We start from the raw sequence: 20,490 nt of genomic DNA, 5'->3' as shown, positions 1-20,490 counted from the left end.
CAGGAGGGCTCCTGATTACATACCTCTCCTGCTGCTGCTGCTGCTGGCTGTCCAGCAGCAGACTGAAGGTGGCTGCTGCTGTGCACAGGTATATAAAGGCTCAGAGCCTATTATGACACGCGCAGCCAGCGTTCCATTGCCACATTCCATCTACTGCAGGCAGGATACCTGGCTGGCTGAATGTCGCTGAGAAGCTCACAGAGACCGCCATAAGCAACAGTTTAACAGAATGCCACAGACTAATCAACCAAACTTTTTGGGTTGGGTTCTCTTTTATAGTCTGCAGGCATTAAATGAAAGAAGTCAGTGTTCCAGCAGAAGGAGACAACGTTTCAGAAAAGGCATTGTAGCAAACCAAAAAAGAAATTTTAAGCGCAGCAGAGTAACCAGCGCACATACCTGTTAGCTCAGGTGAGTTTAAAAGGCTGCTGTTGATAACAAGGGCATTTGCTAAATAGATGGTGTGTGTGCAACAATATACTGAAAGGTCAATTATATTGTGCAGCTTATCTCACCACCTGTAGTTATTTAGGTGAAAGCTCCAAAATGCTTGCCTAATATGTCTGTTTATCCAAAAGGAAGTAAAAAGGGAGAGCTAGAAAGATAGCATTGCATCACATTACACGGCAATGCAATGCACAGTTGCTGAAGTTGAACCAAAATGAGCTTGTAATCTGGCTTCTGCAACTTTGAACATGAAAAATCCAATGAGGAGAAGAAAAGCAAAGCCAAAGAGTCCATCCCAAAATCCGACAAACAAGCAAAATGAACAAAAAACATTGAATTCAATTCTTTCTGATTTTAGAAACTGCATTAAAGAAGGGGTGCACCGGTCCTGGAGATACTGCAATACCAGGTCAATGCGTGGAGTGGACAGAGCAAGCTCTTTTTCCATCTCCCTGTTCTAAAAATCCATTTAATATATGGTCCCCAGATAGGGGACGTATCAGATATTAAACTGATAAGAACAGATACTACACTTGATCTTAGCCAAAAGGCCGAGAAGCGATAACCAGAATTGGTTTCAAACTACGGAGCCACCCAAGGATCCTGAAAAGTCCATTTGTGGAGATGAGCTCCTGGACTCCCGTTAAGAAGACATGTTGTCAACCTCTAGATCCCTTACATGCCTGCACTTTTTGGCTTGCTGCTGCTGCAATCCACGCGTTTTAGATCTGCATAACTCCACCTCTTTAAACACAGCACCTTCACCCCCTGCTGTTCCCACCCGCCTCAACACCGTTGGAAGGGAGGAGAACCAATTAAGGCGGGGGGTGGGGTGGAACGAGCAGCTGTCTACCCTTAGCAGGAGGGCTCCTGATTACATACCTCTCCTGCTGCTGCTGCTGCTGGCTGTCCAGCAGCAGACTGAAGGTGGCTGCTGCTGTGCACAGGTATATAAAGGCTCAGAGCCTATTATGACACGCGCAGCCAGCGTTCCATTGCCACATTCCATCTACTGCAGGCAGGATACCTGGCTGGCTGAATGTCGCTGAGAAGCTCACAGAGACCGCCATAAGCAACAGTTTAACAGAATGCCACAGACTAATCAACCAAACTTTTTGGGTTGGGTTCTCTTTTATAGTCTGCAGGCATTAAATGAAAGAAGTCAGTGTTCCAGCAGAAGGAGACAACGTTTCAGAAAAGGCATTGTAGCAAACCAAAAAAGAAATTTTAAGCGCAGCAGAGTAACCAGCGCACATACCTGTTAGCTCAGGTGAGTTTAAAAGGCTGCTGTTGATAACAAGGGCATTTGCTAAATAGATGGTGTGTGTGCAACAATATACTGAAAGGTCAATTATATTGTGCAGCTTATCTCACCACCTGTAGTTATTTAGGTGAAAGCTCCAAAATGCTTGCCTAATATGTCTGTTTATCCAAAAGGAAGTAAAAAGGGAGAGCTAGAAAGATAGCATTGCATCACATTACATGGCAATGCAATGCACAGTTGCTGAAGTTGAACCAAAATGAGCTTGTAATCTGGCTTCTGCAACTTTGAACATGAAAAATCCAATGAGGAGAAGAAAAGCAAAGCCAAAGAGTCCATCCCAAAATCCGACAAACAAGCAAAATGAACAAAAAACATTGAATTCAATTCTTTCTGATTTTAGAAACTGCATTAAAGAAGGGGTGCACCGGTCCTGGAGATACTGCAATACCAGGTCAATGCGTGGAGTGGACAGAGCAAGCTCTTTTTCCATCTCCCTGTTCTAAAAATCCATTTAATATATGGTCCCCAGATAGGGGACATATCAGATATTAAACTGATAAGAACAGATACTACACTTGATCTTAGCCAAAAGGCCGAGAAGCGATAACCAGAATTGGTTTCAAACTACGGAGCCACCCAAGGATCCTGAAAAGTCCATTTGTGGAGATGAGCTCCTGGACTCCCGTTAAGAAGACATATTGTCAACCTCTAGATCCCTTACATGCCTGCACTTTTCGGCTTGCTGCTGCTGCAATCCACGCGTTTTAGATCTGCATAACTCCACCTCTTTAAACACAGCACCTTCACCCCCTGCTGTTCCCACCCGCCTCAACACCGTTGGAAGGGAGGAGAACCAATTAAGGCGGGGGGTGGGGTGGAACGAGCAGCTGTCTACCCTTAGCAGGAGGGCTCCTGATTACATACCTCTCCTGCTGCTGCTGCTGCTGCTGGCTGTCCAGCAGCAGACTGAAGGTGGCTGCTGCTGTGCACAGGTATATAAAGGCTCAGAGCCTATTATGACACGCGCAGCCAGCGTTCCATTGCCACATTCCATCTACTGCAGGCAGGATACCTGGCTGGCTGAATGTCGCTGAGAAGCTCACAGAGACCGCCATAAGCAACAGTTTAACAGAATGCCACAGACTAATCAACCAAACTTTTTGGGTTGGGTTCTCTTTTATAGTCTGCAGGCATTAAATGAAAGAAGTCAGTGTTCCAGCAGAAGGAGACAACGTTTCAGAAAAGGCATTGTAGCAAACCAAAAAAGAAATTTTAAGCGCAGCAGAGTAACCAGCGCACATACCTGTTAGCTCAGGTGAGTTTAAAAGGCTGCTGTTGATAACAAGGGCATTTGCTAAATAGATGGTGTGTGTGCAACAATATACTGAAAGGTCAATTATATTGTGCAGCTTATCTCACCACCTGTAGTTATTTAGGTGAAAGCTCCAAAATGCTTGCCTAATATGTCTGTTTATCCAAAAGGAAGTAAAAAGGGAGAGCTAGAAAGATAGCATTGCATCACATTACATGGCAATGCAATGCACAGTTGCTGAAGTTGAACCAAAATGAGCTTGTAATCTGGCTTCTGCAACTTTGAACATGAAAAATCCAATGAGGAGAAGAAAAGCAAAGCCAAAGAGTCCATCCCAAAATCCGACAAACAAGCAAAATGAACAAAAAACATTGAATTCAATTCTTTCTGATTTTAGAAACTGCATTAAAGAAGGGGTGCACCGGTCCTGGAGATACTGCAATACCAGGTCAATGCGTGGAGTGGACAGAGCAAGCTCTTTTTCCATCTCCCTGTTCTAAAAATCCATTTAATATATGGTCCCCAGATAGGGGACGTATCAGATATTAAACTGATAAGAACAGATACTACACTTGATCTTAGCCAAAAGGCCGAGAAGCGATAACCAGAATTGGTTTCAAACTACGGAGCCACCCAAGGATCCTGAAAAGTCCATTTGTGGAGATGAGCTCCTGGACTCCCGTTAAGAAGACATGTTGTCAACCTCTAGATCCCTTACATGCCTGCACTTTTTGGCTTGCTGCTGCTGCAATCCACGCGTTTTAGATCTGCATAACTCCACCTCTTTAAACACAGCACCTTCACCCCCTGCTGTTCCCACCCGCCTCAACACCGTTGGAAGGGAGGAGAACCAATTAAGGCGGGGGGTGGGGTGGAACGAGCAGCTGTCTACCCTTAGCAGGAGGGCTCCTGATTACATACCTCTCCTGCTGCTGCTGCTGCTGGCTGTCCAGCAGCAGACTGAAGGTGGCTGCTGCTGTGCACAGGTATATAAAGGCTCAGAGCCTATTATGACACGCGCAGCCAGCGTTCCATTGCCACATTCCATCTACTGCAGGCAGGATACCTGGCTGGCTGAATGTCGCTGAGAAGCTCACAGAGACCGCCATAAGCAACAGTTTAACAGAATGCCACAGACTAATCAACCAAACTTTTTGGGTTGGGTTCTCTTTTATAGTCTGCAGGCATTAAATGAAAGAAGTCAGTGTTCCAGCAGAAGGAGACAACGTTTCAGAAAAGGCATTGTAGCAAACCAAAAAAGAAATTTTAAGCGCAGCAGAGTAACCAGCGCACATACCTGTTAGCTCAGGTGAGTTTAAAAGGCTGCTGTTGATAACAAGGGCATTTGCTAAATAGATGGTGTGTGTGCAACAATATACTGAAAGGTCAATTATATTGTGCAGCTTATCTCACCACCTGTAGTTATTTAGGTGAAAGCTCCAAAATGCTTGCCTAATATGTCTGTTTATCCAAAAGGAAGTAAAAAGGGAGAGCTAGAAAGATAGCATTGCATCACATTACATGGCAATGCAATGCACAGTTGCTGAAGTTGAACCAAAATGAGCTTGTAATCTGGCTTCTGCAACTTTGAACATGAAAAATCCAATGAGGAGAAGAAAAGCAAAGCCAAAGAGTCCATCCCAAAATCCGACAAACAAGCAAAATGAACAAAAAACATTGAATTCAATTCTTTCTGATTTTAGAAACTGCATTAAAGAAGGGGTGCACCGGTCCTGGAGATACTGCAATACCAGGTCAATGCGTGGAGTGGACAGAGCAAGCTCTTTTTCCATCTCCCTGTTCTAAAAATCCATTTAATATATGGTCCCCAGATAGGGGACGTATCAGATATTAAACTGATAAGAACAGATACTACACTTGATCTTAGCCAAAAGGCCGAGAAGCGATAACCAGAATTGGTTTCAAACTACGGAGCCACCCAAGGATCCTGAAAAGTCCATTTGTGGAGATGAGCTCCTGGACTCCCGTTAAGAAGACATGTTGTCAACCTCTAGATCCCTTACATGCCTGCACTTTTCGGCTTGCTGCTGCTGCAATCCACGCGTTTTAGATCTGCATAACTCCACCTCTTTAAACACAGCACCTTCACCCCCTGCTGTTCCCACCCGCCTCAACACCGTTGGAAGGGAGGAGAACCAATTAAGGCGGGGGGTGGGGTGGAACGAGCAGCTGTCTACCCTTAGCAGGAGGGCTCCTGATTACATACCTCTCCTGCTGCTGCTGCTGCTGCTGGCTGTCCAGCAGCAGACTGAAGGTGGCTGCTGCTGTGCACAGGTATATAAAGGCTCAGAGCCTATTATGACACGCGCAGCCAGCGTTCCATTGCCACATTCCATCTACTGCAGGCAGGATACCTGGCTGGCTGAATGTCACTGAGAAGCTCACAGAGACCGCCATAAGCAACAGTTTAACAGAATGCCACAGACTAATCAACCAAACTTTTTGGGTTGGGTTCTCTTTTATAGTCTGCAGGCATTAAATGAAAGAAGTCAGTGTTCCAGCAGAAGGCGACAACGTTTCAGAAAAGGCATTGTAGCAAACCAAAAAAGAAATTTTAAGCGCAGCAGAGTAACCAGCGCACATACCTGTTAGCTCAGGTGAGTTTAAAAGGCTGCTGTTGATAACAAGGGCATTTGCTAAATAGATGGTGTGTGTGCAACAATATACTGAAAGGTCAATTATATTGTGCAGCTTATCTCACCACCTGTAGTTATTTAGGTGAAAGCTCCAAAATGCTTGCCTAATATGTCTGTTTATCCAAAAGGAAGTAAAAAGGGAGAGCTAGAAAGATAGCATTGCATCACATTACATGGCAATGCAATGCACAGTTGCTGAAGTTGAACCAAAATGAGCTTGTAATCTGGCTTCTGCAACTTTGAACATGAAAAATCCAATGAGGAGAAGAAAAGCAAAGCCAAAGAGTCCATCCCAAAATCCGACAAACAAGCAAAATGAACAAAAAACATTGAATTCAATTCTTTCTGATTTTAGAAACTGCATTAAAGAAGGGGTGCACCGGTCCTGGAGATACTGCAATACCAGGTCAATGCGTGGAGTGGACAGAGCAAGCTCTTTTTCCATCTCCCTGTTCTAAAAATCCATTTAATATATGGTCCCCAGATAGGGGACGTATCAGATATTAAACTGATAAGAACAGATACTACACTTGATCTTAGCCAAAAGGCCGAGAAGCGATAACCAGAATTGGTTTCAAACTACGGAGCCACCCAAGGATCCTGAAAAGTCCATTTGTGGAGATGAGCTCCTGGACTCCCGTTAAGAAGACATGTTGTCAACCTCTAGATCCCTTACATGCCTGCACTTTTCGGCTTGCTGCTGCTGCAATCCACGCGTTTTAGATCTGCATAACTCCACCTCTTTAAACACAGCACCTTCACCCCCTGCTGTTCCCACCCGCCTCAACACCGTTGGAAGGGAGGAGAACCAATTAAGGCGGGGGGTGGGGTGGAACGAGCAGCTGTCTACCCTTAGCAGGAGGGCTCCTGATTACATACCTCTCCTGCTGCTGCTGCTGCTGGCTGTCCAGCAGCAGACTGAAGGTGGCTGCTGCTGTGCACAGGTATATAAAGGCTCAGAGCCTATTATGACACGCGCAGCCAGCGTTCCATTGCCACATTCCATCTACTGCAGGCAGGATACCTGGCTGGCTGAATGTCGCTGAGAAGCTCACAGAGACCGCCATAAGCAACAGTTTAACAGAATGCCACAGACTAATCAACCAAACTTTTTGGGTTGGGTTCTCTTTTATAGTCTGCAGGCATTAAATGAAAGAAGTCAGTGTTCCAGCAGAAGGAGACAACGTTTCAGAAAAGGCATTGTAGCAAACCAAAAAAGAAATTTTAAGCGCAGCAGAGTAACCAGCGCACATACCTGTTAGCTCAGGTGAGTTTAAAAGGCTGCTGTTGATAACAAGGGCATTTGCTAAATAGATGGTGTGTGTGCAACAATATACTGAAAGGTCAATTATATTGTGCAGCTTATCTCACCACCTGTAGTTATTTAGGTGAAAGCTCCAAAATGCTTGCCTAATATGTCTGTTTATCCAAAAGGAAGTAAAAAGGGAGAGCTAGAAAGATAGCATTGCATCACATTACATGGCAATGCAATGCACAGTTGCTGAAGTTGAACCAAAATGAGCTTGTAATCTGGCTTCTGCAACTTTGAACATGAAAAATCCAATGAGGAGAAGAAAAGCAAAGCCAAAGAGTCCATCCCAAAATCCGACAAACAAGCAAAATGAACAAAAAACATTGAATTCAATTCTTTCTGATTTTAGAAACTGCATTAAAGAAGGGGTGCACCGGTCCTGGAGATACTGCAATACCAGGTCAATGCGTGGAGTGGACAGAGCAAGCTCTTTTTCCATCTCCCTGTTCTAAAAATCCATTTAATATATGGTCCCCAGATAGGGGACGTATCAGATATTAAACTGATAAGAACAGATACTACACTTGATCTTAGCCAAAAGGCCGAGAAGCGATAACCAGAATTGGTTTCAAACTACGGAGCCACCCAAGGATCCTGAAAAGTCCATTTGTGGAGATGAGCTCCTGGACTCCCGTTAAGAAGACATGTTGTCAACCTCTAGATCCCTTACATGCCTGCACTTTTTGGCTTGCTGCTGCTGCAATCCACGCGTTTTAGATCTGCATAACTCCACCTCTTTAAACACAGCACCTTCACCCCCTGCTGTTCCCACCCGCCTCAACACCGTTGGAAGGGAGGAGAACCAATTAAGGCGGGGGGTGGGGTGGAACGAGCAGCTGTCTACCCTTAGCAGGAGGGCTCCTGATTACATACCTCTCCTGCTGCTGCTGCTGCTGGCTGTCCAGCAGCAGACTGAAGGTGGCTGCTGCTGTGCACAGGTATATAAAGGCTCAGAGCCTATTATGACACGCGCAGCCAGCGTTCCATTGCCACATTCCATCTACTGCAGGCAGGATACCTGGCTGGCTGAATGTCGCTGAGAAGCTCACAGAGACCGCCATAAGCAACAGTTTAACAGAATGCCACAGACTAATCAACCAAACTTTTTGGGTTGGGTTCTCTTTTATAGTCTGCAGGCATTAAATGAAAGAAGTCAGTGTTCCAGCAGAAGGAGACAACGTTTCAGAAAAGGCATTGTAGCAAACCAAAAAAGAAATTTTAAGCGCAGCAGAGTAACCAGCGCACATACCTGTTAGCTCAGGTGAGTTTAAAAGGCTGCTGTTGATAACAAGGGCATTTGCTAAATAGATGGTGTGTGTGCAACAATATACTGAAAGGTCAATTATATTGTGCAGCTTATCTCACCACCTGTAGTTATTTAGGTGAAAGCTCCAAAATGCTTGCCTAATATGTCTGTTTATCCAAAAGGAAGTAAAAAGGGAGAGCTAGAAAGATAGCATTGCATCACATTACATGGCAATGCAATGCACAGTTGCTGAAGTTGAACCAAAATGAGCTTGTAATCTGGCTTCTGCAACTTTGAACATGAAAAATCCAATGAGGAGAAGAAAAGCAAAGCCAAAGAGTCCATCCCAAAATCCGACAAACAAGCAAAATGAACAAAAAACATTGAATTCAATTCTTTCTGATTTTAGAAACTGCATTAAAGAAGGGGTGCACCGGTCCTGGAGATACTGCAATACCAGGTCAATGCGTGGAGTGGACAGAGCAAGCTCTTTTTCCATCTCCCTGTTCTAAAAATCCATTTAATATATGGTCCCCAGATAGGGGACGTATCAGATATTAAACTGATAAGAACAGATACTACACTTGATCTTAGCCAAAAGGCCGAGAAGCGAAACCAGAATTGGTTTCAAACTACGGAGCCACCCAAGGATCCTGAAAAGTCCATTTGTGGAGATGAGCTCCTGGACTCCCGTTAAGAAGACATGTTGTCAACCTCTAGATCCCTTACATGCCTGCACTTTTCGGCTTGCTGCTGCTGCAATCCACGCGTTTTAGATCTGCATAACTCCACCTCTTTAAACACAGCACCTTCACCCCCTGCTGTTCCCACCCGCCTCAACACCGTTGGAAGGGAGGAGAACCAATTAAGGCGGGGGGTGGGGTGGAACGAGCAGCTGTCTACCCTTAGCAGGAGGGCTCCTGATTACATACCTCTCCTGCTGCTGCTGCTGCTGGCTGTCCAGCAGCAGACTGAAGGTGGCTGCTGCTGTGCACAGGTATATAAAGGCTCAGAGCCTATTATGACACGCGCAGCCAGCGTTCCATTGCCACATTCCATCTACTGCAGGCAGGATACCTGGCTGGCTGAATGTCGCTGAGAAGCTCACAGAGACCGCCATAAGCAACAGTTTAACAGAATGCCACAGACTAATCAACCAAACTTTTTGGGTTGGGTTCTCTTTTATAGTCTGCAGGCATTAAATGAAAGAAGTCAGTGTTCCAGCAGAAGGAGACAACGTTTCAGAAAAGGCATTGTAGCAAACCAAAAAAGAAATTTTAAGCGCAGCAGAGTAACCAGCGCACATACCTGTTAGCTCAGGTGAGTTTAAAAGGCTGCTGTTGATAACAAGGGCATTTGCTAAATAGATGGTGTGTGTGCAACAATATACTGAAAGGTCAATTATATTGTGCAGCTTATCTCACCACCTGTAGTTATTTAGGTGAAAGCTCCAAAATGCTTGCCTAATATGTCTGTTTATCCAAAAGGAAGTAAAAAGGGAGAGCTAGAAAGATAGCATTGCATCGCATTACATGGCAATGCAATGCACAGTTGCTGAAGTTGAACCAAAATGAGCTTGTAATCTGGCTTCTGCAACTTTGAACATGAAAAATCCAATGAGGAGAAGAAAAGCAAAGCCAAAGAGTCCATCCCAAAATCCGACAAACAAGCAAAATGAACAAAAAACATTGAATTCAATTCTTTCTGATTTTAGAAACTGCATTAAAGAAGGGGTGCACCGGTCCTGGAGATACTGCAATACCAGGTCAATGCGTGGAGTGGACAGAGCAAGCTCTTTTTCCATCTCCCTGTTCTAAAAATCCATTTAATATATGGTCCCCAGATAGGGGACGTATCAGATATTAAACTGATAAGAACAGATACTACACTTGATCTTAGCCAAAAGGCCGAGAAGCGATAACCAGAATTGGTTTCAAACTACGGAGCCACCCAAGGATCCTGAAAAGTCCATTTGTGGAGATGAGCTCCTGGACTCCCGTTAAGAAGACATGTTGTCAACCTCTAGATCCCTTACATGCCTGCACTTTTTGGCTTGCTGCTGCTGCAATCCACGCGTTTTAGATCTGCATAACTCCACCTCTTTAAACACAGCACCTTCACCCCCTGCTGTTCCCACCCGCCTCAACACCGTTGGAAGGGAGGAGAACCAATTAAGGCGGGGGGTGGGGTGGAACGAGCAGCTGTCTACCCTTAGCAGGAGGGCTCCTGATTACATACCTCTCCTGCTGCTGCTGCTGCTGGCTGTCCAGCAGCAGACTGAAGGTGGCTGCTGCTGTGCACAGGTATATAAAGGCTCAGAGCCTATTATGACACGCGCAGCCAGCGTTCCATTGCCACATTCCATCTACTGCAGGCAGGATACCTGGCTGGCTGAATGTCGCTGAGAAGCTCACAGAGACCGCCATAAGCAACAGTTTAACAGAATGCCACAGACTAATCAACCAAACTTTTTGGGTTGGGTTCTCTTTTATAGTCTGCAGGCATTAAATGAAAGAAGTCAGTGTTCCAGCAGAAGGAGACAACGTTTCAGAAAAGGCATTGTAGCAAACCAAAAAAGAAATTTTAAGCGCAGCAGAGTAACCAGCGCACATACCTGTTAGCTCAGGTGAGTTTAAAAGGCTGCTGTTGATAACAAGGGCATTTGCTAAATAGATGGTGTGTGTGCAACAATATACTGAAAGGTCAATTATATTGTGCAGCTTATCTCACCACCTGTAGTTATTTAGGTGAAAGCTCCAAAATGCTTGCCTAATATGTCTGTTTATCCAAAAGGAAGTAAAAAGGGAGAGCTAGAAAGATAGCATTGCATCACATTACATGGCAATGCAATGCACAGTTGCTGAAGTTGAACCAAAATGAGCTTGTAATCTGGCTTCTGCAACTTTGAACATGAAAAATCCAATGAGGAGAAGAAAAGCAAAGCCAAAGAGTCCATCCCAAAATCCGACAAACAAGCAAAATGAACAAAAAACATTGAATTCAATTCTTTCTGATTTTAGAAACTGCATTAAAGAAGGGGTGCACCGGTCCTGGAGATACTGCAATACCAGGTCAATGCGTGGAGTGGACAGAGCAAGCTCTTTTTCCATCTCCCTGTTCTAAAAATCCATTTAATATATGGTCCCCAGATAGGGGACATATCAGATATTAAACTGATAAGAACAGATACTACACTTGATCTTAGCCAAAAGGCCGAGAAGCGATAACCAGAATTGGTTTCAAACTACGGAGCCACCCAAGGATCCTGAAAAGTCCATTTGTGGAGATGAGCTCCTGGACTCCCGTTAAGAAGACATATTGTCAACCTCTAGATCCCTTACATGCCTGCACTTTTCGGCTTGCTGCTGCTGCAATCCACGCGTTTTAGATCTGCATAACTCCACCTCTTTAAACACAGCACCTTCACCCCCTGCTGTTCCCACCCGCCTCAACACCGTTGGAAGGGAGGAGAACCAATTAAGGCGGGGGGTGGGGTGGAACGAGCAGCTGTCTACCCTTAGCAGGAGGGCTCCTGATTACATACCTCTCCTGCTGCTGCTGCTGCTGCTGGCTGTCCAGCAGCAGACTGAAGGTGGCTGCTGCTGTGCACAGGTATATAAAGGCTCAGAGCCTATTATGACACGCGCAGCCAGCGTTCCATTGCCACATTCCATCTACTGCAGGCAGGATACCTGGCTGGCTGAATGTCGCTGAGAAGCTCACAGAGACCGCCATAAGCAACAGTTTAACAGAATGCCACAGACTAATCAACCAAACTTTTTGGGTTGGGTTCTCTTTTATAGTCTGCAGGCATTAAATGAAAGAAGTCAGTGTTCCAGCAGAAGGAGACAACGTTTCAGAAAAGGCATTGTAGCAAACCAAAAAAGAAATTTTAAGCGCAGCAGAGTAACCAGCGCACATACCTGTTAGCTCAGGTGAGTTTAAAAGGCTGCTGTTGATAACAAGGGCATTTGCTAAATAGATGGTGTGTGTGCAACAATATACTGAAAGGTCAATTATATTGTGCAGCTTATCTCACCACCTGTAGTTATTTAGGTGAAAGCTCCAAAATGCTTGCCTAATATGTCTGTTTATCCAAAAGGAAGTAAAAAGGGAGAGCTAGAAAGATAGCATTGCATCACATTACATGGCAATGCAATGCACAGTTGCTGAAGTTGAACCAAAATGAGCTTGTAATCTGGCTTCTGCAACTTTGAACATGAAAAATCCAATGAGGAGAAGAAAAGCAAAGCCAAAGAGTCCATCCCAAAATCCGACAAACAAGCAAAATGAACAAAAAACATTGAATTCAATTCTTTCTGATTTTAGAAACTGCATTAAAGAAGGGGTGCACCGGTCCTGGAGATACTGCAATACCAGGTCAATGCGTGGAGTGGACAGAGCAAGCTCTTTTTCCATCTCCCTGTTCTAAAAATCCATTTAATATATGGTCCCCAGATAGGGGACGTATCAGATATTAAACTGATAAGAACAGATTTTTTTTTTTTTTAATTTGGCTATCCCCTCACAGGGATAAAACCAGTTTTATTTAAAAATTACACAGATGTACAGAAATAAAAGCAACATTTTACATCATTACAAATTTTTATACATTGTCTCGAAACATACGAGACTTAAAAACATAAATTATTCAAATAGGATAAAAATTTGCATATATTCAAATTAATAAAATGTTACAAAAATTCAAAATGTGTTCCATACATTGACATCCCACTTTAGGGAGATATTTGGATTATTTTTTTTATCTAATAAAAAATATACATACATTTCACTTAAACAAAAACTAAAAACATCATTTAAAGACAATTCATCATGATTAAAAATTAAAATATTTCGGGCTTTCCAGAGAGCTATTTTGGCGCAATTTATTGTCTTCCATGCCATAATTTTTTGGTCTTCTGTTGGGCATTCCATAAGTCCATAAAGTATTGTGGCGTAGTTAAAGTCTTTGAGGTCTGCCACTTTTTCCATCAGAGGGAGCAATTTTCTCCAGAACGCTTTTGCAAAAGGACAAGTCCATAGTAGATGTTTCACTGATTCCTCCTCTTGACATCCGCTTCTTGGGCAAATGGCAGACCTCACGAGTCCTCTTCTATGTTGGAATGCCCAGCACGGAAGACATTGGTGTGCGCAGCTCCAAGCCAAATCTTTCTGTATATTAAAAAGATATTTTGCATTAATGACTTTCCATATATTCAATATTTGTTCATCATCATAGCGCTCAATGTTACATAACTCTTCATTTTTACAAAGACTTTTAATTAATTTCTTACTATTTTGTAGATCTCCCGCTTCTTTACCCCCTAAATTAAAATGAATCACTATTTTTTCTAAAATTAAATAATGCGTTGGCAGTTTAAAAGCATATGGAGATGATAAAACCGTTTCAAACCACCCAAACTTTCTCATAAAAAAACCAGTGTTATAACGCATAAAAAAGGACCAATAGTGATTTTTAAAAAGGGCATTAAAACAGAAGCAAAAAAATTTAATTAAAAGGAACCTACTAAAATCTGGAAAGTCTTTCCCACCTTTGAGCTTTGGTTTTGTTACAATTTCTCTTTTTAATTTCTCCATCTTAGAACTCCAAAAAAAAGTAAAACATGCTTTAGTGATCTTTTTTAAAATATTTACAGGGGGAGGGAAAACCAAACTCAAATACAATAAAAGAGGCAAAATGACCATTTTTATAATTAATACTTTACCCTCCATCGTTAATTTTCTCATATTCCACATACATATTTTCGTATTCACTTTCTGAGCTACCGCCTCCCAGTTATTTAGACCATTATTGGATTCACAGAAAGAAATACCTAAAATATTAATAGAGTCAGTTATTGGAATAAAAACATCGTGTAAAATCATCTCCCCAATATTTAAAATACTACTCTTATTAAAATTAACCTTAAAACCAGAAGCTGTACAAAAGGATTGGATCTGTTTGAGTGAGTTTTGTAGTGATGGTGCATCTCGGCAAAGGACCGCCACATCGTCCATGTAACCCACCACTTTTGCTTCTGTTCCTTTGCTTCCAGGTAGAGGGATACCACATATTTGTCTATCTCTACGGATTGCACATAAAAGTGGCTCAAGAGCACAAATAAAAAGTAGTGGGGACAGGGGGCACCCCTGTTTTACCCCTGATTTTAAAAAAACATCTTGTGTCTTAAAACCATTTACTAAAATCTTACTTGTGCAGTCCTTATAAAACGCTTTAAGAGATAATAAAAACCTTTCTGGAATGCCCATTTTTTCTAAAACCTTAAAAAGATAAAAATGAGAAATCTGATCAAAAGCTTTTTCGAAGTCAATTGATAAAATTGCCATCTTCCCTTTTCTGTTTTTAATGTCTTCAATACAGTCTTTAACAAGGTTTAGATTGTCCCAGATACTGCGCTCAGGCACACCACATACTTGGTTTGAGTGGATTATTTTTCCTATAATTTTTTTAAGGCGGTTTGCACAAATTTTTGCCATTATTTTATAGTCACAGTTTAGTAGGGTTATAGGTCTCCAGTTTTTTAAGTCTGTCTTATCACCTTTCTTATATAATAATGAGACCTCCCCTTTTTTCCAGGATTTTAATAAAACCTTATCATTAAAAACTTCAGTAAAAACATAAAACAGATCCTCTTTTAAAATATCATAAAATTTTACATAAAACTCTATAGGAATACCGTCTGATCCAGGGACTTTTCCAATTTTAAAACTTTTTATGGTTTGTAAAATTTCTTCTTCTGTTATGTTTTGTGATAAAAACTCTTGGGAGGCGGTATCTAAAACAGATGTTATTTCTTCTAGAGAATTTTGCATTATATTTTCATCTATTCTTTTATCATTAAAAAGATTAAAATAGTAACCATGTACCTTTTCCAAAATTTTTCCCATATTTTTCTCTCCATCTATATCTTCAATTACTGTTTTTTTTTCTCTAATTTTTTTAAAAAAATATCTAGAACATTTTTCGTCTTCCTCCACGTGTTTTATTCTGGAGCGGAAAATGAGCTCTTTCCCTTTTTGTTCTAGTGATTTTGTTATTTCTTCTTTCAGTATTTTAATATCTTTTTCTACTTCTAGACCATTTTCTCTAAGTTTATATAAGGTCTGTAACCGGGTATTTAAATTATTATATAATTCTAGCTTTTCTTTTGCTTTATATATGCTTTTCTTAATAAAAAAATCTTTTATTTTTTTTTTCATTTTATCCCACCAGGCACTTATAGGGACATTTACATCTTTCTTCCTCCTGCAGTTTTTATAAAATTCAATAAAATCCGATAAAATCTTAGAATCATTTAAAAGGGATACATTCATTTTCCAAGTTTTTTTCCCACATTTTTTATTAGCATTAATTTTTACACTAAAAGATAAAAATTTATGATCTGAGAAGATATTATCGTGGGTTTCGCATTTATCAGGTAAAATTTGTTCTGAACCGAATATAAAATCTATTCTTGAACTGCAATTTAAATTGCTCCAGGTAAAGCCGGCCTCTACTGAAGTAGTCTTGTTACATTCTTTATAAATATCAACAAGTCTAAAATCACTTAAAATATTACTTAACATACCAGAAGTTTTATCATAGTTTCTACTTACGGCTGTAGAGCGCCGACTTTCACCCTTTAAAATACAATTAAAATCACCTGCCAAGATAAAAGGTTCAGAGGTATTAATAAATAATGGTAAAATCTCTAACATGTCAGCTCTTTCATTTTTATCTGGGGACCCATAAAAATTTAAAAATTGCCATTTTACACCATTAATAAAAGCTTTAACTAATAACATACGACCTGGTAAAATCTCTTGGATAAAATCAATTTGAACGTTTCCCTTAAAAAGTATAGCTATCCCTGCTGATCCGGTAACATTTGACCCGGACCACACTGATGGGCCACATTTCCAATCCTCTTTGTATTTTTTGTAGGATACTGTGTGCGGGATATTGCATTCCTGTAAAAAGAATACGGAAGCCGTAAGACAAGTTAAAAAATTAAATAATGTTACTCTTCTGGTTTTTGATTTTAGACCCCTCACATTGAGGGAAATGCCCTTAAGTTCTGCCATTGGAGGAAAGTAAAAAAATTATATAAAACAGAAATACGGAACTTACTTCCTATCCGCTGAACCGGCCAGACCACTTACGCTCGAGCTACTTCCCTCGTCCGAATTTATCGTAAGTAAGGACTCCATGGAGGAGGAACTTGACTCACCAAGACAATGACCCAACGCTACATGTGAGTAGCTTGGGAGACAACTAAGCGGAACAGCACCCTGGGTCTCCATGGGCTGGCCATTCAGATCCTTATCAGGTGGGTCCCCAGGTGGCTCCCCTGCACCCAGGGGAGGCCGACACACAGGGGAAGGTTGTGCACAAGGCAATGTACCCAAGCTCACAGAGCTGGCAAGGCCCGGCTCCCCACCGGGGTCAGCAGGGTCCGGGACCTTTGGGGGACCAACGTCCACCTCCCCACCAGGAGATGTGTCCATCTGATCCCCATCAGCCGCTCCATTCGAACCATCTTTCTTCCCTCTTTTCTTTTTATGGGGACCCACCGTAGTCCAGTTAGCCTCAGACTCAGGCCCAGGAAACCCAGTTTTTGCCTCGGGCTCGGTGTCAACCTTCTGCCGGTCTCTTTTGGTTTTACCGATCATGCCCTTTTGTTCCTTTTCTGCCTTTCTTTTAGCCTCCCTGTTGTCTTGGTGCCAACTTTTCCTCACTGCTTGGGAGTTACCCTTCATTACCTCTGAGCTTTCCTCATCACTCGAATCGCCCTCTTTGCTCGCTGAGGCTCCAGGTTGTTGTTCCTCCTCCTGAGGGGTGGTCTGACCTGTTGGTTCATTTTCGGATGTCCTGGCCTTTTCCTTCCGTCTCTGTTCGGCCTCCCAGAACCTATGTGGGCATGAAAAATAAAAATGACCAGGTTTTTGGCAGAAATTACATTTTTTATCATGAGGACATTCTTTGGTGTCATGTTCTGTACTAGCACAGTTTCTACAGGTTGCCTCACAGTCATCCTTAAAATGGCCATATTTTCCACAGTTTCTACAAAAGGGTGGCATACCAGAAAAAAAGAAGTCTCCATTTGAGGAACCTATTTTAAAACGTGCAGGAGGGAGTTTCACACCGCCTGGGAAATTAGGGTCTCTTTCACATGTTACTAGAAATTTCCATTTGGACGTCCATATGTGAAACTCATTAAGTACTTTCCCTATACATTTTACACTTTTAAAGTACATTGCAAGAAAACATGTTAGTTCCACTGAAGTAACGAAAGGAGAAAATACTTTAAGGATTACCATTTTTACCTCATCCAGGACGTGCTCGATAACTTGTATCCCTTTTAGAATAGGATTGTTTTTTGCCTTTCTGGCTCTTACCAGGACATCCTGAAAAATGCCTTCCCCGGTGAAGGTGATGTCATAATCGCCACGCCTCGGATAATCCTGGATAGAGAGAATCTCATTCTTCTGCACATGAAAGAGCCCTTCAAGCACGTCCTGGACTACATACCGCAATTTCCTTTCATCACTTCCGCCCTCTGTGAAATGAATACGGATAGTGTTTTTAAGCCTCGCATAGTGAGGCACGAGGTTGGGGTCAACCTCCATGGTAGCGCAACAAGAAAAAGCAAATCGCAAACCGCTTGCAATCTGCGCCTTTCAGAGTTCTGTAAACAAAAACACCTGAGAGGCTGGGGGGGATCGCAACCCGTTACCCTGGGACTAAGCCCTCTCCCAATAGCAGCAGGCAGGGGAGCCCACCGAAGTGGGTCACCCTGCAAGGCCGAGGAGAGGGGTACCCGAGTACCTTCTGGACCACAGTCGCCTATACAAGACACTTGACCGCAGCCAAAAGGCCGAGAAGCGATAACCAGAATTGGTTTCAAACTACGGAGCCACCCAAGGATCCTGAAAAGTCCATTTGTGGAGATGAGCTCCTGGACTCCCGTTAAGAAGACATGTTGTCAACCTCTAGATCCCTTACATGCCTGCACTTTTTGGCTTGCTGCTGCTGCAATCCACGCGTTTTAGATCTGCATAACTCCACCTCTTTAAACACAGCACCTTCACCCCCTGCTGTTCCCACCCGCCTCAACACCGTTGGAAGGGAGGAGAACCAATTAAGGCGGGGGGTGGGGTGGAACGAGCAGCTGTCTACCCTTAGCAGGAGGGCTCCTGATTACATACCTCTCCTGCTGCTGCTGCTGCTGGCTGTCCAGCAGCAGACTGAAGGTGGCTGCTGCTGTGCACAGGTATATAAAGGCTCAGAGCCTATTATGACACGCGCAGCCAGCGTTCCATTGCCACATTCCATCTACTGCAGGCAGGATACCTGGCTGGCTGAATGTCGCTGAGAAGCTCACAGAGACCGCCATAAGCAACAGTTTAACAGAATGCCACAGACTAATCAACCAAACTTTTTGGGTTGGGTTCTCTTTTATAGTCTGCAGGCATTAAATGAAAGAAGTCAGTGTTCCAGCAGAAGGAGACAACGTTTCAGAAAAGGCATTGTAGCAAACCAAAAAAGAAATTTTAAGCGCAGCAGAGTAACCAGCGCACATACCTGTTAGCTCAGGTGAGTTTAAAAGGCTGCTGTTGATAACAAGGGCATTTGCTAAATAGATGGTGTGTGTGCAACAATATACTGAAAGGTCAATTATATTGTGCAGCTTATCTCACCACCTGTAGTTATTTAGGTGAAAGCTCCAAAATGCTTGCCTAATATGTCTGTTTATCCAAAAGGAAGTAAAAAGGGAGAGCTAGAAAGATAGCATTGCATCACATTACATGGCAATGCAATGCACAGTTGCTGAAGTTGAACCAAAATGAGCTTGTAATCTGGCTTCTGCAACTTTGAACATGAAAAATCCAATGAGGAGAAGAAAAGCAAAGCCAAAGAGTCCATCCCAAAATCCGACAAACAAGCAAAATGAACAAAAAACATTGAATTCAATTCTTTCTGATTTTAGAAACTGCATTAAAGAAGGGGTGCACCGGTCCTGGAGATACTGCAATACCAGGTCAATGCGTGGAGTGGACAGAGCAAGCTCTTTTTCCATCTCCCTGTTCTAAAAATCCATTTAATATATGGTCCCCAGATAGGGGACGTATCAGATATTAAACTGATAAGAACAGATACTACACTTGATCTTAGCCAAAAGGCCGAGAAGCGATAACCAGAATTGGTTTCAAACTACGGAGCCACCCAAGGATCCTGAAAAGTCCATTTGTGGAGATGAGCTCCTGGACTCCCGTTAAGAAGACATGTTGTCAACCTCTAGATCCCTTACATGCCTGCACTTTTCGGCTTGCTGCTGCTGCAATCCACGCGTTTTAGATCTGCATAACTCCACCTCTTTAAACACAGCACCTTCACCCCCTGCTGTTCCCACCCGCCTCAACACCGTTGGAAGGGAGGAGAACCAATTAAGGCGGGGGGTGGGGTGGAACGAGCAGCTGTCTACCCTTAGCAGGAGGGCTCCTGATTACATACCTCTCCTGCTGCTGCTGCTGCTGCTGGCTGTCCAGCAGCAGACTGAAGGTGGCTGCTGCTGTGCACAGGTATATAAAGGCTCAGAGCCTATTATGACACGCGCAGCCAGCGTTCCATTGCCACATTCCATCTACTGCAGGCAGGATACCTGGCTGGCTGAATGTCGCTGAGAAGCTCACAGAGACCGCCATAAGCAACAGTTTAACAGAATGCCACAGACTAATCAACCAAACTTTTTGGGTTGGGTTCTCTTTTATAGTCTGCAGGCATTAAATGAAAGAAGTCAGTGTTCCAGCAGAAGGCGACAACGTTTCAGAAAAGGCATTGTAGCAAACCAAAAAAGAAATTTTAAGCGCAGCAGAGTAACCAGCGCACATACCTGTTAGCTCAGGTGAGTTTAAAAGGCTGCTGTTGATAACAAGGGCATTTGCTAAATAGATGGTGTGTGTGCAACAATATACTGAAAGGTCAATTATATTGTGCAGCTTATCTCACCACCTGTAGTTATTTAGGTGAAAGCTCCAAAATGCTTGCCTAATATGTCTGTTTATCCAAAAGGAAGTAAAAAGGGAGAGCTAGAAAGATAGCATTGCATCACATTACATGGCAATGCAATGCACAGTTGCTGAAGTTGAACCAAAATGAGCTTGTAATCTGGCTTCTGCAACTTTGAACATGAAAAATCCAATGAGGAGAAGAAAAGCAAAGCCAAAGAGTCCATCCCAAAATCCGACAAA

At 42.8% G+C, this 20,490-nt stretch overlaps 11 non-coding genes across 11 annotated transcripts; all 11 read right to left on the bottom strand.

The window, feature by feature from the left end:
* Positions 1 to 819: 819 nt before the first annotated feature.
* On the bottom strand, positions 820 to 1,010 carry LOC141202895 (U2 spliceosomal RNA). Its single transcript, XR_012274042.1, has one exon. It is a non-coding gene; the product is annotated as a U2 spliceosomal RNA (small nuclear RNA).
* Positions 1,011 to 2,125: 1,115 nt separating this feature from the next.
* LOC141202739 (U2 spliceosomal RNA) lies at positions 2,126 to 2,316 on the bottom strand. The gene has a single exon (XR_012273895.1). It is a non-coding gene; the product is annotated as a U2 spliceosomal RNA (small nuclear RNA).
* A 1,118-nt stretch (positions 2,317 to 3,434) lies between these two features.
* Positions 3,435 to 3,625, bottom strand: LOC141202894 (U2 spliceosomal RNA). Its single transcript, XR_012274041.1, has one exon. It is a non-coding gene; the product is annotated as a U2 spliceosomal RNA (small nuclear RNA).
* A 1,115-nt stretch (positions 3,626 to 4,740) lies between these two features.
* Positions 4,741 to 4,931, bottom strand: LOC141202892 (U2 spliceosomal RNA). The gene has a single exon (XR_012274039.1). It is a non-coding gene; the product is annotated as a U2 spliceosomal RNA (small nuclear RNA).
* A 1,118-nt stretch (positions 4,932 to 6,049) lies between these two features.
* LOC141202891 (U2 spliceosomal RNA) lies at positions 6,050 to 6,240 on the bottom strand. Its single transcript, XR_012274038.1, has one exon. It is a non-coding gene; the product is annotated as a U2 spliceosomal RNA (small nuclear RNA).
* Positions 6,241 to 7,355: 1,115 nt separating this feature from the next.
* On the bottom strand, positions 7,356 to 7,546 carry LOC141202890 (U2 spliceosomal RNA). The gene has a single exon (XR_012274037.1). It is a non-coding gene; the product is annotated as a U2 spliceosomal RNA (small nuclear RNA).
* Positions 7,547 to 8,661: 1,115 nt separating this feature from the next.
* LOC141202262 (U2 spliceosomal RNA) lies at positions 8,662 to 8,852 on the bottom strand. The gene has a single exon (XR_012273541.1). It is a non-coding gene; the product is annotated as a U2 spliceosomal RNA (small nuclear RNA).
* A 1,114-nt stretch (positions 8,853 to 9,966) lies between these two features.
* Positions 9,967 to 10,157, bottom strand: LOC141202889 (U2 spliceosomal RNA). Its single transcript, XR_012274036.1, has one exon. It is a non-coding gene; the product is annotated as a U2 spliceosomal RNA (small nuclear RNA).
* A 1,115-nt stretch (positions 10,158 to 11,272) lies between these two features.
* Positions 11,273 to 11,463, bottom strand: LOC141202647 (U2 spliceosomal RNA). The gene has a single exon (XR_012273870.1). It is a non-coding gene; the product is annotated as a U2 spliceosomal RNA (small nuclear RNA).
* Positions 11,464 to 12,581: 1,118 nt separating this feature from the next.
* LOC141202570 (U2 spliceosomal RNA) lies at positions 12,582 to 12,773 on the bottom strand. Its single transcript, XR_012273820.1, has one exon. It is a non-coding gene; the product is annotated as a U2 spliceosomal RNA (small nuclear RNA).
* A 6,470-nt stretch (positions 12,774 to 19,243) lies between these two features.
* On the bottom strand, positions 19,244 to 19,434 carry LOC141202888 (U2 spliceosomal RNA). Its single transcript, XR_012274035.1, has one exon. It is a non-coding gene; the product is annotated as a U2 spliceosomal RNA (small nuclear RNA).
* Between the last annotated feature and the right edge of the window lie 1,056 nt (positions 19,435 to 20,490).

Source organism: Phyllobates terribilis, unplaced genomic scaffold (genome assembly GCF_046119375.1).
Source record: "Phyllobates terribilis strain yellow unplaced genomic scaffold, ASM4611937v1 Scaffold_123__1_contigs__length_5148117, whole genome shotgun sequence".
NCBI lineage: Eukaryota > Metazoa > Chordata > Amphibia > Anura > Dendrobatidae > Phyllobates > Phyllobates terribilis.
Note: the sequence above shows the minus strand (reverse complement) of the source record. Positions and strands in the feature narration are given on the sequence as shown.